Raw genomic sequence first — 6,000 nt, 5'->3', positions numbered from 1 at the left:
TACCATCATAGGTCACTGACTTGGACCACTACTAATTCGAGATCATGTAATGATATGCAACTAACATAAAATACAACTATATGATTTGATGCAAACTATATGAACTAATGTATGGAATGCACAATTTTTTTGAATTAATTATTGTTTTAGTAATAAAGAGACCACCTCCCCACACTTGAACGAGTCATTGTCCTCAATGAATTAGTAAAATAATATAACATTTACAAATGTAAATAATATAAAAAAATTATCCTAAAAAAATACAAAAATAAAATAAAAAGAAATAATTTAAAAAGAAAGTGAGAAAAAATCCCCTTGAATTTGTATGAGGCGCCGCTCTAAAAGGATATAAGAAATTGTGCCTCCGATTGACCAAACTTCATGCCCAACTTCAAGATATAGAAAAATCAGCCCAATATAAGTTGGTTAAGCATTCTAAGTAGAAGTTAGCCCACCTTTAGGTCCTGGGATCAAACCCCAACAACAACATTGTTTTTATCAGACTCACAAACTGCATGTTCATGCCAACTTGCTGCATGAACATGCTTCCCAATGACACCCCAATGACATGATCATGTCTCTTCGGGAAAACACAACAGAAGCAGCACAAAGTACGTATCCTATAAAAGCTGTCACAATCATTAATAGGAAAAAAACTAAGAGTAGCCCAAGGAATAAGGCCTATTTATGAGTTCTTGGATTGCTTTCGCCACTCCTTGGTCGCCAATATTGTCATTATTTCCTATGACAAAGCAGTATGGTCAATTTCCCGTATCTCACCTTATAGGTGCTAAATAAACTATAAGCTTTGCAAAGAAACGAGTATCCCCAGGAAGTAAGAAAACAAGCAAGTTATCAAGGTTTAAAAGAGTTCTGTCAAAGGCCACGCGAATCAAAGTGTTGATTCGCGTTACCGCGGCCTCTTTGAATCACACCTAAACGCGAATGGGCGATCGGATCGAAGACGAACTACTTTTAGTCCCTTATGACTACGCCAATGCCAATGAGAATGCTGCTGTAGCTAGGAGGTCATTCCCACCTCAGCAGCAAATTCAGGTGCATCAACAGCAACAACAGGCACAAGTGGCTAAATCCTTCACAACACAAAATATGGGATCGAAATGCCTGATTACAACGCGCAACCGCCTGCGCAGAACCTTGAAACAATTCAATCAATTTGAAGTTTGAAATGAAAGAAGACGACCAAAGTGGCAGCTCTCTCCGTCTCCCAAAATTCATTAAGTTTATAACTAAACCACCGATACAATCCATCAATAATGAACTAGACGGCGGATACGGAAGCAGAGGTTCTTCGTGAGTGGATTAACCACATAAGAGAAGATCCAAGGCTATTATCCTCTATCTATAAAGGGTACCTGGGGAAATAGTAAGAAGGGGCTACATGGTAAGGGGGGAGGCGACGAAAGGAACTTCTTGCATTGAGTCGGAATATCCCCCTTTCGTACATGAGTAGACTGCTCGTTACGCCCCTTTCTTTTTTTGCGGACCGAATAGACGTGAAAATGCTTTTCCGGGGAGTGCATGCTATGGCTGGAGTTACACAACGCACACCTGGCGGTTAGCAGTCGATAAGTGCACTACAACTACTCAGAAACCATATCAGGACATCCCGGCCAGAGAAAAAAATAGACCAATTAGTTGAAAGGTAATGCTAGAGTACACAGAAAATAAGGAATAAATTTGCCAAGATGGAACCCTTGCTTGAACTGACCATCAACCTCCTATTGCTCTATAGCTCAAGAAAAGAAAAGGAAGTGAGCTAACTCGACGAGAGTAAAATGAAAAAAATCGTAGCACCTCGCCACAAAGCAACCTTTATAGGAGTACAAACATCCGCATAGGGGGTATGAGATCTCACAGGAGATTGAGGTGTGAATTGAAAGCCTCTCAAGGTACCAGTAGCAATCTTCTCCTTTCTAATAACTAATAATTTAGCGCCCCTCCGATCCCATTATGAACAAGTAAGGTGACAACGGGCACCCTTGCCTCAGTCCAATGGTTGATTTGAACCAGCTGGTAAGAGTTTCATTCCATTTTCTTTTTTCTTTTAAAGAGAAATGTCCCGGGAATTCAGTCTAAGTCTGAGTCACCTGAGTCTAATTCGGAGTCTGATAATGAGAGGTATACGCTAATATATAGAAAGCTCCCCCTTTGTTTTCTTTTCTCATTCCTGCGATTCATATTGATTGACTATCCGGTCAGAAATCAAAGTCTTTTAGCCATGGATGATACGATTACCTTTCTTGCTCGACTCGAGAGGATTAAAGAGAAGACAACGCCATGTTAATGCGATCGAAAGAAAGGACTATGCGAAATTCAATGAAATGGTACTTCGTCAAACCTTCCACGCGCAGCAGATTCAATAGCAATTGCAGCTACTTCTATCTTCCTTATTTGATTTAGTCAATCTTTTTTCCTATCCGTTCCGTGGCATGAATGAGAAGCATCCTCTGATCAGATCTCAGTCTTAATTATATCTTTAATGATGTACTTAATTTCATCCATGACCAAGGCACATATTAATATTACATTTAGTACAATAAATAGTAAGTCGGGGTACTAGGCCCTTTTTGTTTCGTGTTTAGCCGTTGAACGACAATCCTCAAGATTAGGTAGTTGGTAAGGAGGAATAGAGAAGGCTGTTTACCTACTGCCGAGAAGCACCATTAGGGTTTCATGGCATAGATTAAAGGACATCTTAGAAGGTATTCTCTTTATACAATATAGCTACTTTGCAATACTTGCTACTAGACTGTATAACTGTATAAGCATATACTTGCTACTAGACTATATCTCTTGCACAACTTATCTACTCTATCTCTTTCTCTATAAGACCTACTCCCGCTGGTCGAGCATCTTTCAGAACCTACGGTGCATAAGAATTCTATAAGAAACCACGCGACCGTAGTCAAGTGAATCTTGCTTTATTCTAAACATCATTGCATTCGAGAAAAGCATTCTGTGATAACGAACGGGTTGATGCCACGCAGCTAGCCCCAGGTGAAGGCTTAGTCTTTCGACTAAGTTAGTAAGCGGAGTCGGATTTAATTGCCTGGCAACACTGGGCGTAGATTACCGCTAATAGTTATCCGAAGCACTTTTCTAATGCAATGATGTTTAGAATAAAAGCACATTCCGGCAGGAAAAAAAGAGTGTTGCGCAAGTTACGCTAGAAGATAGGTTTCAATTTGTTTTGGTTGAAAGGATATGAAAGCCTGACCCGGAAGAACAAAGGCAACTTGCCCCATAGAGTGTGTGGGCCAGGACATCCCAGGCCCTTGTATTCTTGATGTTTATGCCTCCGTTCCTTCTTCATGGATTATATCCGCATCTCATATATATGGAAAATCTTACTTTTCAATTGAGGAATATGGAATCTCAGTCTGATTCAACCTTTAGGAGCGATCTGTTCATCCAACTCGAAATTGCATAAGAGAATAACTTTTACGCCCAACAACTCCCATGCCCTTAAAACACCGATGCAGCATGGTTTCATAGTGTAGGATGGCTCTTGCCGGAACTTCTTCACTCAATTATCAAGATTAAAGCGACTTTCTGCTTTTGCTCGCCGATGGCTGCGCCTTTTCTCTTTCTACGTCCCCGAGACCAGGACTATTCTGATCGAAGCTATAGGCATCTTGCCTCTTTCTTTAGGCGAGCTTATTCACCAGAAAGTCTGCATACTCTGTTACTCATAGCGAGTCGCTCCGTCCTCCTGTGTAGATATAGAGGCACCTTTTTCATTCTGTCTGGTCTGTCTATCACCACAAACCTAGTGATCTCACTTCCAAGAAGACGCAGAGCTAAGAGTCAAGGTTCAAGCTTTCCCCAGCCCCTTCTCATCAATGGACTCCTGGACTACAAAATCAAACCAGATTGTAGAGCAAGATTTGATAAGTAATAGTCAACAAATTGGCCCAACCCTTGGAACATACTACAGCCCCAGGTGGCGAAGACATATCCTCTTACATGTCCATGCCCAATTTGGAAAAACGTAGACACGGCTGAACCACGACTTAAACCGCATGCTCTGGGAAGAAATTATGCAGCGCTACTCTGTATTATAGAGTTGCATGACCATGCTCGACAGTGACATGCTCATGCTAAAAGGAAAAAAACATGGCAGAAGCTGTTTATATGGTTGCACGAGTATGCAGCTAATTGGCGTGATCATGTTGAAAGAGATATCCTAGCGAGCGCGTCAGGTACAAGTTGTGCAGCGCTAGTGCATTAACATGCAGATGTTGGCATGAGTGTGTCCAATTCTCAAAAGATGGCAGTAGTAGAAGAGTATGTGCATAATTATGTAAAAAACTTGTGTGAGCATGTTCTCTGGTGAAAAATTAACCGAACAATCAAGCTCTGAATGCATGACCATGTTGCAGAGTTGCGTGACCATGTTGAATGGTAAAAAATTAGTCAATGGACATGTTCTTGATGCGTGATCATGTTGACGGCTGCAAAACCATGTTAATTGCTACAAAATTTTGAAGCACCCCTTTTTTTTAATACATGGGCATATCAAAACAATAGCACATTGGGCCTCCCAAGAAGTTCCTTTGTTTATTGTCTTTGGCTAGACATGGAACCTTTCTTTTTTACTTAAAAATTTTACACCAAAGTGTAAAATTTCGCAGCGCATCTCCTAATGGCCATTTAATTATCTTATTTGGGACCACGTCCTTGATAATAAGATTCAGCTTCCTCCTTCCATCAAAAGTGCTTGTGATATTGTTATCACCTCATGTTTGTATACCAAAAGAATAGATGATATCCCAAATATTTAAAATCATCAATCCACGAATTGATTTGCGTGATTGTAGAACCACCAAAAATAATTCTTCTTTATCAGGAGGTAAATCTGCTGAGATGATGATGGATAAAGTAGGAGATAAGCTCGAATAAACTTCTTTATAATGAGAATGCATCTTCAATTTCAAATCAGGTGGTTCTTTAATAGAAGCTTTTGGAGGGTCGACTTCTAAGATAGCACTTTCAGAGACTGAAAATAATGTACTGTCTCCATTTCTTGTGAATTAACCTCCACCAAGATTAAATTCTCCTCTTCCCTGTTCTCATGTTCAAAATCGAGAATATTCATTTGCTGATCCACTTGATCTTCAGATGATATATGCTCTAATTTATCAGAAACTAGAACATCAAAAATAGAGTTTTCCGAAGATTCATGTACATATCCTTCAAGTTTAGATGTCTTCCAAGAAACTTCCACCTCTTTTTCGCTCTCAAATAACTTGGGTTCCAAATTCGCCTTCCCATCGTCGAGCTCTTTTGTGATGTAGTTCCAAAATATAATACTTCATTGATCCATGAATAACTAGGAGGTTGCACCAAAGGCTGATTGACATCAAAGCACATACAATCTGGATATGAAGGATAATAGTCATATGTCTGAGCACAACAACAAAAAAACACATGAAACATTATCAACTCGACTTCTTGGTGGACTCGGTGGTTTCCATATAGGTCTATTTCTTTTCATGTACAAATTCTCGACCATCTCTGCCATAGAAGCTATTCTCTCCTGCAAGGAAAGAATTTCGTGAGTTCTATCATCACACTCTTCATTGTACATCATATCCATCTCATATGGAGAATACATAACTATTTGTTGTTGAACCTGATAAACAACAAAAGTTAGTCACTTAAGCACACAAACCAAACTACAAGATAATTAATATTTGTAATAAACATTATAACAATCCCCGGCAGCAGCGCCAAAAACTTGTTGCATAAAATACTGATGTGCAAGTGTAAACAATCGCAAAAAAGTAATATAGTAGTGAATATCATATATTATTCCTCAAGGACTGTATGTTCGTGTAAATCATAAATAATATCCAACAATTGGGTTGTAGAACACAAGAACTGATTTTGGGTTTTTTCTAATTAAACTAATTATTTAAAGCTAAATTAGCAAACTAATACTATACTAGCAAAAAGATATGGATTAATTCAGAT

The sequence above is a fragment of the Apium graveolens genome, chromosome 9 (assembly GCF_009905375.1).
Source record: "Apium graveolens cultivar Ventura chromosome 9, ASM990537v1, whole genome shotgun sequence".
NCBI classification, from domain to species: domain Eukaryota; kingdom Viridiplantae; phylum Streptophyta; class Magnoliopsida; order Apiales; family Apiaceae; genus Apium; species Apium graveolens.
The sequence above is the reverse complement of the archived record's forward strand: the minus strand, read 5'-3'. Positions refer to the sequence as shown.